Here is an 18458-nt window from a genome sequence, read left to right on the forward strand (position 1 = left end):
GAGCGGCACTCGCAAAAAGGGGTAGAAACATATGCACACGGTTATGAGGCATTCGAACTTAATGCTTGGGATATAGTGATACGATGATGGAATTGTGGATTGTGGAAGGCGTGTCAGGCAAAGAGTCCAGAACAAAGAAACCCATACTTACATACTGAAGACTCAGCGTTTCTTGGTTTTCACTGCACTTTGCCCAGCTTGAGTTACGGCAACCATTTTTCTTGACTGTAGTCAGTTGTTTGCCTGTTTGTCTATGACACTCTAGACGTTTCTTTTAAGAAGACAGATGTGTGTGTGTGTGTGTGTCTTTCGTATTTTTATTTTCAATGTTTAACATCATGTCAGGCACACAGTAGGTCCTCAGCAAGTGTTAAAGAATGAAGGATAAATTGCAAAGTGTACATTGAGGATTTAGGGTCATCTCGTTTGACAAAAACAAAAAGTTGATAGAGAAGAAATGGGATCTAATGTTAGAAAAGCAGACTGGGACAGAGTGTGGAGGCATTGAGTAGACTCTGGGGAACTATACAAGTTTCGGAGTGAGCATGTATCACCGAGAAGATGACTACGGTAGCAGAGGGCAGTACAGACTAGTGGAAAGAAGAGGGAGAGAGAAGGCATGGATACCCGTGATGGCGCAAACAAGAGGAACAGGTGTCTGTGGTCCAAAGGATACAAACATTATTTAACAGTTTAATACCCTGAATAGCTGGCTCCAACCTGCTTCTCCCTCCGGAGTACTATCAGTCCGCCCCATCCTGAATTCTACTCTGCTACTTAGGTAACTTGTCTAAGGTCAGGTGAATACTAAGTCCTTTAAATTGATTTCCATCAATTTAATATGAAAATTGATGGGGGGGGGGAACCCTGTTAAGTATTTAGCATGGTGCCTGATGAACGGGAAATAGTCATTGCTTGGTAGTACGGGTTAGTCTTACTTTTATTACTTGTGAAGGCTCCACGATGCTGTAGGATGGAACGAGTCTCGTGTATAATTTTTTTTTCCAGTGCATTCCAAGCCAACTGCATCTTGATTCATAACATTTGATTGGTTTAGTGAAAATGATTCCTTTCCTTTTGTCTATTAGAAGAGGAAAATGATTTCAAGCAAACATTACATATGAAGGAATCAAAAGTGATAGGCTCTTATGGAAAAAAATCTCATCCAAAATTTACCTCAGAGGTGCAGTGTGACCTTGGGAAAGTCACTTCGTTATATGTCTCCATTTTCTCAGCTAGAAAATGAAGCCGTTGGACTAAATGATCTTTAAGTTCCTTCCCAACCAGATATTAAATGATTTTTCAAGTTGCTCATTAAATTTCCAAGCTTTATCCAACAGCTCATTATGTAGCCTACTTGCTCATTTGATGTCTCTATTTTTCATCCCATTTTTTTCAGTCTAGACTTCCATTTGGTACACTTATAGTAGCACTACAGGGTTTTGAATGTTGCTTTCTGTAGATGATAGCTGTATGTGTGTGTGTGTGTGTGTCAGATTGAGAGAGAGAGAGAGAGAGAGAGGTGGGGAGAGGGAGAGCGAGTGAAGGAGAGAGGACATTTCGTCTAGGTCTGGAGCATAAACTTTGCCAGTGGAGAGGATTGCTTTAACAGTTTTCTCAAATATCTATTAACTTTTGCAGCTTGAATGCTGCAGGGTAAAATTAGGCAACATCGCTCTCGCTTGTATTTCTTTGCATCTACTAATTTGCATGAGAAAGAAGAGCTAGAGAAAAGAGATTGTACCTAACTCTTTAAGGTTCAAAGGTTTTGAAATATGTCTGATGGATTAAGATGACCTTGATAAAGGGCAAATTATGGAAAAGAGCAATGAAGTGCTTGAAAGGCAAGTCATCTTGGAGGCATAAAAACATCCTGATTCAGTTTTCATAGAACTAGAACAAATAATCCAAAAATTTGTATTGAACAACAGAAGTCCCTGAATAGCCAAAGCAATCTTGAGAAGGAACAACAAAGTTAGAGGAATCACAATCCCAGGTTTCAAGATACACTACAAAGCTGTTCTATGCAAACAGTATGGTGCTGGCACAAAAACAGACACACAGATCAATGGAACAGAAGAGAGAGCCCAGAAAGAAATCCTTATATATCTGGTCAATCTGTGACAAAGGACGTAAGAATATACAATGAGGAAAAGACCATTTCTTCAACACATGGTGCTGGGAAACATGGACCACTGTCTAACACCATACATAAAAACAAATTAAAAATGGATTAAAGACCGACGTTTGAGGCCATAAAACTAGAAGAGAGCATAGGCGATAATTTCTTTGACATTAGCCATAGAAGTTTTTTTTTTTCTTAAAGTTTATTTATTCATGAGAGACTCAGAGAGAGAGGCAGAGACACAGGCAGAGGGAGAAGCAGGCTCCATGCAGGGAGCCCGATGTGGGACTCGATCCCAGGACCCCGGGATCTTGACTGGGCTGACGGGAAACATTCAACCGCTGAGCGACCCCAGGGGTCCCAATAGAAATGTTTTTTAAGATAGGTCTTCTTTGGTGAGGGGAACAAAAGCAAAATTAAACTATTGGGGCTACACCAATAGTTACTGGGGCTACATAAAAAGGTTTTACACAGTGAAGGAAGCCATCAAGAAAGCAGAAAGGCAACCTGAATGGGAGGAGATCTTTGCAAATGATATATTCAATATGGGGTTAATATCCAAAATATATAAAGGGCTTCTATAAGTCAACACCAAAAAAACCCCAAATAATCCAATTAAAAAATGGCAGAGGACCAGAACAGACATTTTTCTGAAGAAGATCTACAAATGGGCAATAAACATCTGAAAAGATGCTCAGAACCACTAGTCACTGGGGAAATGCAAATTGAAACCACAGGGGGATATCGCTTCCCACGCTTTCAGAATGTCAGAATGGCTAGGAACAAAGAGATGAGAAATAACAAGTGTTGGTGAGAATGTGGAGAGAAAGGAACCCTTGTGCACTGTTGGTGGGAATGTGCATTGGTGCAGCATTGGGGAAAACAGCATGGAGGTTCCTCAAAAAATGAAAAATAGGACGACCATATTACCCAGTATTTCCACTATTGCATATTTACTCAGAGAAAATGAAACTAATCTGAAAAGATAAATGAAAAGATTACGGAAGTGACCCAAATGTCCATCAGGAGAGGAATGGATAAAGAAGTGACGTGTGTGTGTGTGTGTGTGTACGTGTGCGTATATACATACATGTATAATGGAATATTAGTCATGAAAAGGATGAGCTTGTGCTATTTGCAACATGTGGATGGACCTAGCAGGTATTATGCTGAGTGAAATAAGTTAAAGACCATACGATTTCACTTATACGTGGAACCTAAAAAAGAAAACAAATGGATAAACAAAAGGCAGACACAGACCCATAATACAAAGAACAAACTGACAGTTGCCAGAGGGGAGGGAGGGAGGGGATGGGCAAAATGGGTTAAAAGAGTAGGAAATACGGGCCTCCAGTTATGGAATGAGTGAGTCGTGGGACTAAAAGGCACAGCACAGGGAATACAGTCGGTGACCCTGAGCTGGGGACCAGTGGAGCTACCCTTGTGGGGAGCACAGGGTAACACACGAACTTGTTGAATCCCTCTGCTGCATGTGTGAAAATGAGGTAATCCCATGTGCCGAGTACACTCAAGAAATAATAAAAAATACAAGAGAATAAAAAATAAAAGGCTCGGCTCAGGAAGCCTTTCTCTCATCCGTAGCTCAGCTTTGGAGGAGAGGAATTCCTGATTGCACGCCCAGGGGGGACGGCCCTGGAGCCGTTGGGAACCACCCTGACCGTCAGGGGTAGGCCCTGGGAAAATCATTTGCCTATGATGACTTGACCCGGGAAGCTCTCGGGCACCCCGCAGGTTTTCTCTGGGATTAGGGACTGAGGATAGCCACAGCTAACAGCGTTATCCCTTCGCCACGCATCCTAGAACCACCTTCGCCTGGGAACCCCGGAAGCTCTGTAGAGAATGTAAGCAGCACCACAACGGTGGGATGAAACCCCGGCTCCACCACCAGATCCACGGTGACAGTGACGTTAACTAGGACGAACAAGGAGAGCCGTTGGGGGTCAGCAAAGCCACATGCTGATTTCGGTGGGTGTGAAGGTCAGTCTTAAGGGCTGTGCTCCTCTCCTTAGGCAGGGATCAGCAGCCAAGCAATGGCTTTTGGGCACGTGGACCCTCGGGGAGATTCTTGGAGATCTTTGGGAGGACACTTGTAGAACACATTGGGATTATTGCTCGGAGGTCACGGGATGCCAGAGCCATTGCGCGTTGTGTTGACGTAAGTCTGGTTCCATTTGAAGATAGGCCCGTATTAGATTGATGCCCAAGCCGAGCAGAGGGGCAGGTCAACGTGTTTTGAGGGTCAGACACGTCTGTAGAGTAGCAACAGGCCGTTCTGGCTTCACAGAATAGGTCCCACGAGGCGACTGCCCTGAGGGACCTGCCTCTCTTGGTCTATTAGGCCGGGTTTTGAGTCCACTCTGCCTCTGCGGGGCTGACGAAGGCGGCTGATGGGCCGACGTGGAGGGCTAGCCGGTCTCCCAGGGGATAGTCCAATTCCCTACAGCTTTATCTTCTCTCTGCATCAGTAGTCCTCTGAAAATCCTCATGAGTTGGAAGGCGGGTGGGGCCGGGGGGGGTCACCGTTTTGTCCATTTTACACGGAATTGCACAAAGGCTCAGAAGTGCTAACGGTTTGCTGGAAGTCCCATTGGGGTTAATGGTGGATGTGGACTCCAGGCTCAGTGCTCTGACTGTAAGCACTGCGTTGTTTAATTTCTTCTCTTCCGTGGCTAATGAGACGACCTGAAGATGAAAGAAGGGGAGGGAAGTTTCTTTTTTGCAAAGGGGCAATAATTCTAGACAGACTGTTGAAACTAGAGTTAAAAGTCTCTTTAAAAAAAATTAAAAAATCATTCTTTTTTCCCCAAACTGCCCATCGTCCTGCGTTAGACCTGGAAGTCTGGTAGCATGTGTGCATGGGGCAGGAGGGCAGGCAAGGAATCCTGGAAATTTTTTTTTTTTTTTCCTGTGACTCAATTCACTTTGCAAGTAGCTCTGATAAGCATAGGAAGACAATAATTATTCATCCCTTGTTGATTCCAGACGGAAAGGAGAATTTTATAGTTTTATGGTCTGGGTCATTTAGTTCCTTATTAAAGGTTGGGAATTTAATTATTTTTTTCCCTTTCCATTATAATCCAAGTGACTTATTATTACTTTTCCCATGTATTTAAAATCTTTTTTTTTTTTTTTTTTTCCTCTTGATAATAGTGTTATGTAGGAGCTTCACTATCAGACCGAAATCAGATAATGGCTGAATCTGGCTGTTCTCTACAGAGAGTTAACAATATTGGTTTGGATCAGTATCTTTGAAAACATGAAATATAGTATTCCATGTATATATTTCGTATGTATACATGCGTATACACTTATCACCTTAAGGCATCTATATACGTCCTTTTGTGGTTCAGGGAGGACATGCTCGCTTGCCTTCCTGTTGGAAATAAACGTCCCCAGAGAAGGAAAACACACGAATCCTGTCTCCGTGTCTTACAGGACTTGGCTTTTTGAATCACCTAGTGCTAATTTCAGGAGGCTCTGAGGGATTTCAACATGAAACAGCCCACCTCGTTGGGGGGCTAGCCGCCGAAGTGGGCTCTACCCCAAGGAGACAGCGTGGCTGAGGGAGAGCGTGCTGGGGCTCAGAAGGACCGGATTGCAGCTGTGATGGTGACGCCCGGGACCATGAGCCTCAGTCATTCAAGCCTGGGTGACTCCCTGAGAAGTGGCCTTGGTTGTCTCTCCCTATCCGACTCCGAAGGATTTTTCTGGGGCCAAGTAGGGAATCTGAAACCGCTCCTCAAGCCTCACGTCAGTTAGAGTCCTTCGGGTATAAACCGTAGTTTATCTACCGTAGGCCCCAAGGAACTTACCGGAAGGCCCGTGGGTGACTCCCTGAGTGAGGGGGCAAAGCTGAGGCGCTGGTGCAGAAGCCGGTGAAGGGGCTGGACGGGGCCTGCAGGACAGGAACCAGGGGCAGCCTCGTCAGGATCCCCGCCCGGATGAATCCCTTTGGCCTTTCTCACCTGAGCCCTTCTGCTCCAGATGCCTAATCCCTGCAGGGAGGGGCCGAGCTCCAATGCCCCACGTTGGGCCAGATGCCCCCCACCTGGTCAGCCACCACGTGGAGGGAAAGGACGCGCTTTCAGGGGGCTCTGGGGCCGGGGCTGGCCTGCAACCACGGAGCTCCCCGTAGGATCCTGGTAGTTACTCGAGTGGGGGCAGCTGCCCAGAGGGTGCAGGGTGGCCCCGGTGGCCGTGGGGTGGGGGCTCCGAGCTCCGGATGGGCGGCCGTCGTCCAAGAAGAGGCCGGGGAGCAGAAGGAAGCAGAGCGGTGGTGGGTAGGGAACAGGTGGGAGGACACTCGAAAGATAAACAGCAGTGATTTTGCTTATCGGACTGTTTTGTGCCCCCTGAACTTCCTACACCGTTTCAAGACAGACATGGATATATTCAGCCAATTGCTTGGGGTGGGTTCTTGTAGTTCTTCCAAAGCAGGAGATTTCATCGTGCAGGTGCCTCGGGGTGCAGCAAGGGCCCAGGAGTACGTGGAAGGGCGTCTGGAATGGCTGGGCCCCTACATGTGTCAGCCAGAAACGCTCCTAGTTATGGGTTTTATGAATTAGGATTTTATGTGTGAATCTTTTTAGGGTAGAGAAAAAAAGATTCTGGTGCTAAAAATAGCATCAGACAACCGGCGTCTGCTAAAGGAAAACATGAAGATTTTTTTTTTTTTTTTTTTTTTTTTTTTTGAGTAGCCTGTTTAGAGCCTCGAAGCTCCGGCAGCTGGGTACACAAGCACAATATTGCTTTATTGTTTGATTCATATCAATATTACTTCAGTATTGTTCCCACAATTCATTTTGCAGCAGGGAGAAAGAGCCACGGTCTGCAGAAAGTGTTTACCTGCCAAGATGATTTGTTGAAATAATCCTGAATCATGCTCGATGTGTTTGGTCAACAGGGGAATTAATAGCCTCAGGCAGATTGGGCTTCTTGGAGGAAAAATCCCTCCTCCTCCGGCGCGTGCCCCGAAAGGCCAGAGTTCAGCTGCCCTGGAATTCCCGATCCTCCTTGAAATCTGGGGGTTCTTGTAGCTCATTCATTTACCCTCCGCATCCGTTGACATTTCCACATTTTCTCAGAGTGAATGGAACGGGCCCGACCGACCGACGGACACGTGAGGTTAGGGCAACATGTGCTGCTTGGGGAGGTGCGTATTCTTAGCTTTGCCTGAAGCAAAAGAAATTGCGTGAATAGTCTTAGGATGCTCAAAACAAGCTGAGCAGACACTTCCATGTAGGGTCAAGTCAGAGCCCGATACAAGGGCGCCTTAGCCTACCAACCGCCCACCGCTGGCTCCTGGATGCTCCACGGAGATACTTGTCCCGTTAGATATTTCCTTATGCAGCTGTGCTCTCAGGGGGGCGTGGGAGCCGTGTTATCCGCTATTTGCCTATCTCCTCAATATACCACCCTGGTGATTGTAGTTTGTACGTTCTGTTTGGCCTACAAAACTTTTAAAATGAATTAAATTTGTATGTGCAGGTTCGTATATACGCAGCTGTTTCCGCAGGCAGGGGGCTAAAAAATAGCTGTGTGCTGGGATTTCTACTTGGTCGCTGGAGGTTGTCCAGTTGAGAAGAGACCAGACAAGCGACATAACAGAGGATGTTGATGGAAAGAGGGAAGACTTGGAAAAAATGTCGGAATGAAGAACGTTGTGGGATATAGAAAACTATATTCAATAGCTAGTTTTCCTTTCTGTGTTAAATTTGAAATACGTGCTCATTTTCAAAAACATTGAAAGGATTAAAACAGTAGGGGAGCAGAGAAATCCCAACATGAAGCCTACTTGATGGCATTTCTGTAGATTTCCTCCCAGGATTTTATCTCCCCTCTCTTTTATTTTTTTCTTTTTTAATTTTTTTTCTTTCATTTTTATTTTTCTTTCATTCTTATATAGTTGTGTTCATTCAATATATACAACTTTGAACTCTGTTTGCTAAAAATATAGAATCCGTGTCTTTGTAAATAAATATCTAATATTTTAGATTATCTCAAAATTTGGATTTACAGAAATGGAGTCACACTGAGTTAAACATATATACATTTTTGATGCTCTTAGCTTCCAGAAAGTTCTGCTAATTTGCATTTTTATTTTATATTCCAATTTATACTCTCATTTACACTTTCTAAAGCCCTCAGTGGGAATGCCTATCCCATTGGGTAGCATAATTGACTTTTATCAGCACTGCATTGATAATTTTTTTCCTTTTTTTTTTAAGATTTTATTTATTTATTTATTTATGATAGACATAGAGAGAGAGAGAGAGGCAGAGACACAGGCAGAGGGAGAAGCAGGCTCCATGCTGGGAGCCCCATGCGGGACTTGATCCCGGGACCCCAGGATCACACCCCGGGCCAAAGGCAGGTGCCAAACCGCTGAGCCACCCAGGGATCCCCTGCATTGATAATTTTAATTGAATGTATGAATTTGATAAAATTTATGAGTAAAAAAAAAATTATCTCCTGCCTTTTGATTTTGCATGCCTTTGGTTATTAGTAGTAACATTTTCCAACGTGTCTTTTGACCATCATTGTTCCGCTTTTGTGAATTATCCATCCATGTGTTTGTATATTTTTTCTATTTATGGATTTGTACGTTTTTATTCCTGTGTATTTTTATTTAACTTCACGTATTTTAAAATTTTCCATGCTTATGCATTCTTAAGAATTTTAACACTTTGTTTAATGAATTGCATTCATATTTCAGAGCTTCTCAAATGCTGTTTATGTTTATTATTAAATTTATTATTGTGTTTTTTAAGGCATGGGAATTTTTAGGGTGCCGTGTGTTCACATAACCTACCTGCCCCTGTATGATTTCTGCCTTTAATTTTATGCTTCAAAAGGTTTCTGCCCTTCCAGACTCGGATAAGCAACCCCCTACACTTTCTTACAGTGTTTTTCGTATTTGATATTTAACACTTTGATCTCTCTGGAGCTTACCTTGGTATATAGCATGATGTTGGGTGTACTTTGACACGTTTGTCCTTAAACCTCTTGTCCTAGCCCATAGGGCCTACGTGACCTAGAACCTGCCTATCTCCCTAAACCCACTCATGTCCCTCACTCCGCTCGAATCACTAGTTTGTGCATTTACTTTTATATGTGTTAATCATCCCAACACCAGACCATAAGCTCCACGGGAACATGGACCTTGCTTGTGTTTCATTACCAGTTCCCCAACACTGAGAATTAGACTGGCCTGGCACATAGTATACGTTCAGTCGACATGTTCCTTGATTAAATGAATGAAGAGATTCGGTGCATGTTATTAGCCAAGTACAATAACGTAAAGGTAATAACAATAGAACCAGCTAATGTTTACTGAGGGCTTGTTCGGTGGTAGTGGGCTGGGTGTTTTACTAAGCATTATTTCACCGAATCCGCCAAATAAGTTCTGCTTATTGAGGACGTATTGAACTTTATTACTGCAAACAGCACTTAATAGTAGGGGTGCTATTATATCCCCCCGCTTATAGGTAACAAAGCAGAGATACTGAGAATTTAAGTAAATGGTTAAGGTCAAACAACTAGCAAGGGTGTGTATGTTGTGACTTTATAATATATTTTGCGTATTTCTTTGACCAATTCCTCTGGGGAAAATTTTTTTTTAACTCATTTTAATTATTCTACTAGGTGAACTCTGGGATCTTCCTTTTAGCCTCTCCTACGGTCTTCCAGATAATCTTATTGAAGTTTCGATTAGAATTGCATTAAACCTCTTCATTAATTTGGAAAGAGCTTCATCTTCTCAAAAGGAAGTCATTTCCGACTAGGAACATTGTCTCTCTTTATCCCTAATGGCCCTTGGAAAGGCCCTGTAGGTTTGTTTTTACAGGTGCTGCTTATTGTTAAAAAAATTATAATGAGCCATTTTATATTTTTGGTTGTCGATATAAATGGGCTATTTTATATTATAGTCTTGAATCTTTTATTGTCAATCCTTGCCCTAAAGTGATTGTGCAGAGCCATACCATTAAGAGGAGTGGCTATTTGTTCCAGAGTCCTCACATGCTCTACTGGTGTCTTTAGAGAAAAATGCTCACTGCCCCCAACAGATTGGTAAAAACAAATATCAAAGTCAGAAAACTTACCGATAGAATGATCGTTCAAAGTATGGGTTTAGAGCAGGGCAGACCCGGGCTCAGGTCCTGGATAAGTGACTTAGCCTTCCCGAACTTAATTTCATCTATAAAGTAGGCATAACGATCATTTCCACCCATAAGATTATCTAAAAATAAGTTAGGTAATGATGTCAAGCTCGTCGCTATTGAGGGATACACACTCGACGATTACTGTTGTTCACAGGGCTGCCAGGCCATGTGTGATGTGCAAGTCTTGCTCTCCAGACATTAAACTAGGAAGCGGGCATAATATTGTGAAATTCCACATTCCTTGCCCCTTTTTAAACCTCTAATACCGCAACTATGAACCCACAGCTGTCGTTGGTGAGGAAGGGTATCAAGCTAGTTGGGTTTTGGTTGACTCTCTTCCTGCCGAAACACCTTCTGATCTTGAGCTCCTTTTGTTGTTACTTTTGTTAGAAAATTTTCTATATTAAATAGGTCAGTCTACCTTTTCCTCTTAATAAACAATATGCTGTGACCGTGACTTAACCTTTGAAAACTGAAGCCACTGCTTTGCCTGAGAGGATCTTCTCCAATTTGTAATCTTTGGGTCATGCAGCCACAACTTAAGGTTAGAGAAGGTGATGCGGTGAGGACTGTTTGGGGTGACAAGGACTTGGAGAACCCCCACGAGCTGAGGTGGCGGCGAATGAGGGCCAGCCTCGACCCCTGCAACAGGCACAGGGTTTGAAGTCGGGTTTGCCCTTGGCACAAATTCTGGCTCCAGCTCTTACAGGCTGTTATCATCGGCAGGTTAACCTTCCTGAGATTTAACACCACCGCGGTTAATTGGGAGGTGACCGGTGCGATTGTCACGGGGGCTAAACACGGGGACCACATCTGCAAAGCTCTTAACCTGGCGCCTGCTGCACCTGATGCCAGAGACCTCACGGTGCTCCTGGCTACTCTGCTTGGTCAGGTCAGGTGGAGGGAAGGAAGTGATCAGCTCCTGACAGGAGGTGTCGTCTGATTGGTTTTTTATTTTATTTTATTTTATTTTATTTTATTTTATTTTATTTTATTTTATTTTATTTTTTTATTTTATTTTATTTTATTTTATTTTATTTTATTTTATATTTATTTATTTTATTTATTTTATTTTATATTATTTTATTTTATTATTTTATTTTATTTTATTATTTTTATTTTTATTTTATTTTATTTTATTTTATTTATTTTATTTATTATTTTTATTTTATGTTATTTATTTTATTTTATTTTATTTTAATTTATTTTATTTTATTTTATTTTATTATTTTATTATTTTATTTATTTTATTTTATTTTATCTTGTCTGATTGGTTTGATATCTGCTCTGTGGTGGAACCACTCTCCCTGAGAGGAGACGAATCTTTCCAAACTGTGAATATACAGCGTGTGGAGAAGAAGGCAAGGTGACTTTCAGCCTTCCCATATTTTGGTAGCTTTGCTTGCGAATGGTGACTGGTAAATGTTTTCCAGAATCTGCTGTCACACTGACATTTGAAGGTTTCTTAATAATTTTCCCTTCAGCGTGTTAAATCATACACTACAGCTATTTTGTTGGTCCATGGCAGTCCTATCTGTGATGCTGAGTAATTGCTTGGCACAAAGGAGAGATTGCCTTCTATATTTAAACATGTTTATCAATCAAGCCTTCCAGACACCATCTGCCCAAGAAGGGCCACAACAAGTGGAGTCCAGAGAAGGATGACTTTGGGAGGAAGCCTTTCCCAGGAGCATAGAACAGACCCCGTCGGGCTCTAATGATGTTCAAGGTGGAGGAGGAGAGGGAAAGGGGGAATGCACACTCAGATAAAACCCTTACTCGCTTATTAATTGAGCAATGCAGGTGCCAGGCTGCTCTGAATTCTGCTGGCAAAATGTGCCATTTTCCCTACTAATAAGTCTTTCAACACAGGAGACATCTCTAGCAATCTCTACAGCAAGCAATAAAGGAAAAATTCAATTAATATGAACCCTGAGGTTAGCTTTCAAAATCTCTGAGCCTCTTCTCCTACAAGTGGAAGGTTGAAAGGAGAGATAAGAAAAGGAAAAGAGAAAAAATGGAGCCTTCTGTCATTAGGGATTAATTCAAGAGCACATTTGCTCCGGTTAGTCCAGCCTCCTAATGGCATTCAAGGTCATTTTTGTGCCCGCAGTGCACTGCCTGGGACATGGTCTCCGAAGCCTGGTGCCAGTGACAGCTAGGCCCTGGGATGAGGCTGGAGGGGAAAGGAGGCTTACTTGGCCCTTGTGACACTTCTCATCCCTATAGTATTCTCACGTGTGTTTATTAGCTGACACTCAAAGTTTGGGGGAAGTTGCCCAAAGAATACAGACAGTGAGGGAATGGAGTAGCATTTATTTCCGCTACCATCGGGACTGTTTGCTTCCACGTCTTCTCCCTCCTAAATATCTGAAGGCTCCTTGGGCAGGGTTTATTACGAATACAGCACTTTCTATTTATATTTTATTAAAAATCATGCATTCCGAAAACTTGGTCACAAAGAAAAGCCAGAGAAATTTGAACATTTTAGCTTTCATGTATTTTTATTAATAATTTGATTTACGGGCTTCCATTCATTGGCATCTGTGTGTGTAAGTGCATGTACATAATTACACCACTTGGAAACCCGCGTGATGGCTAAGAGTAAGTAGATTACATTCAGTCAAACCTACCTCTGGATCTGGAGGTTTTACTGTTGTATTATATTGGTATTTGGCCCTCACTTTTCTCATCTGGGGCAAATATTTCAGAGATACTTCCTGAGTATTAAAGGGCTGTTTATTATTGTTATAATAATAGAATCAATGAGTATTGTGGTGATAAAAATCTTTAAAAAATATATTTATGATAAAAATTATTTATTTATTCATGAGAGACACAGAGAGAGGCAGAGACACAGGTGGAGGGAGAAGCAGGTTCCCCACGGGGAGCCCGATGTGGGACTCGATCTCGGGACCCGGGGTCACACCCTGAGCCAAAGGCAGATGCTGCTCAACGGCTGAGCCCCGCGGGCGTCCCAGAAAGATGTTCTTTAATAAATATTCTCCTTCAGTAGTAGTTCTTTAACCTTCGTTCATTATTGTTCTGCAGAGGAGCTTTTCAAGACTTTCCCCTCCCGTAGTGATCACCCCTCCCTGTACACAGATCCCTGCACATCTGTTAACATACCTGGTACAGGGAGTGAGGTTCTCCTCACCCTCACGGAACAGCATCTTGAACTCCTCATTGAGAACACGTATTCTACAATGTGATCTATAATAATACATCGTATTCTATTATACAGATAAGCTATAATTTAGTTCAGGATGGTTACAGAATATTTGTGTTATTTTAAGGGTTTTCCTGCTTTTGAGTTACATTATAATTAACATGGTATATATACACATATATATCCTCGTACATACAAAAATAGCTTTGCGTATGTCTACTTTTTCTTAGGATAAATTCCTCAGAATGCAATATCTTGACCAAATTACCAATTTTTATAGTGATTTTTGATGCATTTTGTTAAAGAACTGTTCAGAAATTTCGATACCATTAGCCGTAGCTAAATGTCCTTATATCACTAAATCTTAATAGTGCATTGAAATTTATAGTTTGTAGGGACATCCGGGTAGCTCAGCGGTTGAGTGTCTGCCTCTGGCCCAGGGCGTGACCCTGGGGTCCTGGGATCGAGTCCCACATCGGGCTCCCTGCGTGGAGCCTGCTTCTCCCTCTGCCTGGGTCTTTGCCTCTTTCTCTCTGTGTCTCTCATGAATAATAAACAAAATCTTTAGAAAAAAAATTTACAGTTTTTAAATTATTTCTGAAAATCTTGGGAGTGCTCAGTTTTGAGTCATTTTTGCATTCCCCCTATACCTAGGGCCGCACCTAACTCCACAGCGTGGCTCAGAAGGGGCTGTCAGGATTCCAGTTGAGGCTTCTCATCAGATTTTCTTTGCTTCCGTCCTTCCTGGCCTTTCATACCTCAACTCGTGAATCCCATAAAGTTCCCAAGCAATCCATGTGTTTCTTTTTTTCATGTTCTTCTATATCCTACTCGTTGGTGGGACCAAGGGCGATCCTAGGTTAGACACTAAGAATTCTAATTGATTCAATGTAAGTATCCATGCTTCTGTCCATTGACATCACCATTTTAAATTTGTTTTCCAGTTCAGAAGTATTTCTCCCAACCACCATGAAGCTAAATTAAGAGAAAAAAAAAAAAAAAAAAAGGCAACAAAAAGCAGGAAGATTGTACAAAGAGAGAAGCCAATTTTGTGGAAAGGGAAGGTTTCTTGGGGGCGGGGGGTGGGAAGGATATTTGCTTATAGGTCAGACGTTTACCGGGTAAGTACAGTACGCCAAACACATAGTGGCTCCAGTCCCCGTGAATATGGCCATGAGCAAGGTAAATGCTGTCATGTTCACAGAGATGGAAGACGTCTGTGTGTGACGGTGACAACCCCAGGACAAGACAGGTAGATCCCTTAGACTGGCCACCCAGAACACGGGGTGGAGCAGAAAAGCATGGACCTTGCAAGAAGAGACATTGAAACAGGCTATAGAACATTGGCCTGCTAAGGATTTTCATCGGCTCCTTGGAGAGGAGAGAAGTGAGACTTACTATAAGATCACACTCCGAGTCTTTGGTAGTTTATTAGTTTGCCTAGTTCGGCTCTGGTGTGAAATACAGGCCGTTCCGGTTCCCTAGCAAGACCTCAGTCATTCTTAAGGAAACCTTTTATAGACACTGTCAAGCTCTGAACGAAAGGGCTTTTAGAATTGAGAGGCCCAACCTGAGAACCTGAGATTGGAGACTCCGGGGCGCGGTGGGCCACAGCAGGAGAGCAGCTCTCATGGACACGTGGCCTTAAGATGGTTCCTTTCAGGCCGAGGGTGTGGTGTGTCATATTTGCACGGTCTTGGGGGTCCGTGTTTTGCCGGGGCTCACTGGAGCCATCACGGCTCCCTAAACCTCCCTCCCTGTCCAGCTGCTCTTTGGTAGTTTGGCGACACCTGAGAATGTACCTGTCGTGACCCTGATGCCCCACTTAACCTCTACTGTCTCCCTTCTTTTCCTGAGTAGACTGTGACTTTCCTGGAAGAGAAATAAAAGCAGTCGAATAGCATCTCAAGCAGGGCAGGTCTCATCCAGAGTCGTTGCTCAATGCAGATTTCAATATGGAAAGGAAAGGAAAAAGGGAAGGACAGAAGGAATGAGGGAAAGAAGAAATAAAGGTAGGTTCTGACTTGATAGTTGGTCCGGTGTCTAATTCTTCTATACCCACAGTTCTGGCTTGATTTGGTGACTCTGAGAACCTGCTAGATCACAGATGTCTTCTACTTGATAAAGCAGGAAAGGGAATCAAGGGATTTTAGAAATCTTACCCATACTGTATCTGCATAGTGATTTCCTTTAAAAAAAAAAAATCAATAGTTACTGAGCATTCACTACATACCAGGTACTGGACTCCAGGTACTATGATACCACCACTGCAGCTTAACGCATAATAATTATATCAGGTAAGTATTATTATCTTCTCTTTACCCAAGAGGAACCTGAGCTTTACAGAAGAGAAAGAACTAGTCTAAGTGCACATGGCTATTTTATTTTATTTTATTTTATTTTATTTTATTTTATATTTTATTTTTTGGTGCACATGGCTATTAAGTCTTAGGGTGAGGATGTAAGCCCTAGCCTGTCCGGGTTGGAGAGTCCACGTAGATGCTAAGTATGTGGCTTTATTTTTTATCACCTCTATGTTCCATCCAATCAGCATTTCAATGAGCTTCTAAAAAAAGAAAGGCTTTGGGAGCTTCAAGCAAGTACATGACATACAGAGAGATGTCATTAGTCTTTTTGACCCTTTGTGTAGCTGAACATGGCTCTTAAATTCTTTGGCTTCAGGAAGAAATCCGTGAAATAAGTATGTGGTCTGTGTGTCTGAGACAGAGAAATGAGAGAGGGAGGAGAAAAGGGAGAGAAAGAAAGAGAAAAGTAGAGGATAGAATAGACTTTGTGTCTCACTTTTCTGCAAAATATTTACTTGAACTTTAAAAACTCCTTTCCTTCCTCTTGCTTCTGCTGCATTTATAGTAAATTTAATCAATTATGGCTTTGAATGAGTAGTAGGGGGTCCAGCAGGTGCTGAGTCGTTGCAGTGGGAGACCTCCTGGCCCCAAGATTGCACCCAAACTGTGGGAGTGAAGAGAGCTCCATCTCTTTTTCTTATTCTCAACAGGAATTCTTCTGCCCTCCACATTGTCCTGCTTTATAAGATCACAGACATGTGGGGGTCAGATATTTCACGACCTTGTGTTCTACACAAAGATACTGTATTTTTCCTTTACTACCAGATTTCTCTGTGGATAGTTTTTTTTTTTTTTTGTACCTTTAGTGGAAATTCTGTAGGAAAATAATATTTTTGGTTGGCACCCAGTGTATCATATACAGGGCCGGTAAACCTGACTTAACCTCTCTGTCTTTCCCAGGAGCTACTTTCTATATATATATATATATATATTGTGTGTGATTGTGATCTTTTGAGGGATTCAATTAGCAAAGAAACAATTCTAAATTAGAAAGTTTTATTCCACTTATTCCAGTCTATTTTTATAAACAGTTCTTTGCAGGCAGAGTCCATCTTCAGATCTGATTTTTTTTTTTTTTTTAGATTTTATTTATTTATTCATGAGAGACAGAGAGAGGGGCAGAGACAGGCAGAGGGAGAAGCAGGCTCCATGCAGGGAGCCCACGTGGGACTCTATCTTAGGACCCCGGGGTCACGCCCTGGGCTGCAGGCAGATGCTCCACCTGGAGCCCCCCCAGGCATCCCCAGATCTGAATTTCTTACTACAACTTGTAAGGGCCTTTCTCATAGCACATGCTTATTTTTCATTTTTTAGGTGCTTATTAAAAAAATAACTTGTAATGATTAGTCAAAAAATTTTAAATGATGTAGCAATTAGAGAAAAATCATAGATTTATGAGGGGGAAGTATATTGTGAAAGAGATTGCTGTATTGCATGATGTTGGATTTCACCAGATTGAAATAGTTAGGGCTTCTATAACCAGCTCTAAGTTTTCTAGTTTTATACTTATGCTATTTTTGTATTGATACACTATATATATATATATATATATATATATATATATATATATATATATATTATTCTTCAAAGGTAGGAGAATTTTTTTTTAGAGGCTTTTATGTCACGGAAAGATTTAGCACTGTATCAAGCCCTGAGTTTTTCTCCAGTGAGAAATGGCAGAGAGTTTTGTGCAATCCAGCATTTTAGTCTGTTGACAAAGCTTGGTAATAACCTTTCCTGTTGTTGCCTGTGAAGGCACTGAAGCCTTGGTGGCCACTTTCCTCAAGGGATAGTAGCCATGGGTGGTAGTAAACAGAGGCACTAGCTAAAATCTTGGTTTAAAAAAAAAAAAAAAAGCTGAAGTACTGGTACAACTGAACAATTAATTCAATTCAGAAAAGTACATTAAACAACATTAGAAATATGACTCAACCAAGTAAGGTCTAAGAAGGTCAAAGTATGACACATTATCTCCTGCTAATCTATGAATACATAATTCCTCAGCATCGGGGGCTATTTCTGCCAGTGAAAGCCTTCCTGGATTTGAGTCTTAGCTTTTAAATGACCCATGTGACGTGATGTTGGTGGTTGATTTAAGATTCATTCTCCCTGCATCCTTTTCAATAAAAAGTGTCTATATTTAAGGTGTCCGACATCAGGATTTTACATGTATGCATAGTGAAGTGACTACTGCAGTTAGGCTAATTAGGATATTAGAATAGCTGTCTCTTCACATCCTTTTTTATTTTTTTATTTTTTATTTTTTATTTTTTATTTTTTTATTTTTTTTGGGGGGGTTGGGGAGTGCTGAGAGCACTTGAAATCTACTCTTAGCACATTTCCAGTATTTAATAGAGTATAATGAGTTATAGGCACACTAGACCTCTAGATTTATTCATCCTGTATCACTGCAGCTTCACACCCTCTGACCGTCTCACCATTCGCCCCATTTCCCTGCCTCTGGTAAACACCATTTGAGTCTCTGCTTCTATGTATTTGAAGATGCCGCACAGAAGCGAGGTCACCTGCATCTTTGTTCACTCACAGTACTGTGTGTGTGTTCCACAGACATTCTAGCTCAGAGGCATGTTTCATTTTCAGCTATGATAATTGAA

Source organism: Canis aureus, chromosome 23 (assembly GCF_053574225.1).
Source record: "Canis aureus isolate CA01 chromosome 23, VMU_Caureus_v.1.0, whole genome shotgun sequence".
NCBI classification, from domain to species: Eukaryota; Metazoa; Chordata; class Mammalia; order Carnivora; family Canidae; genus Canis; species Canis aureus.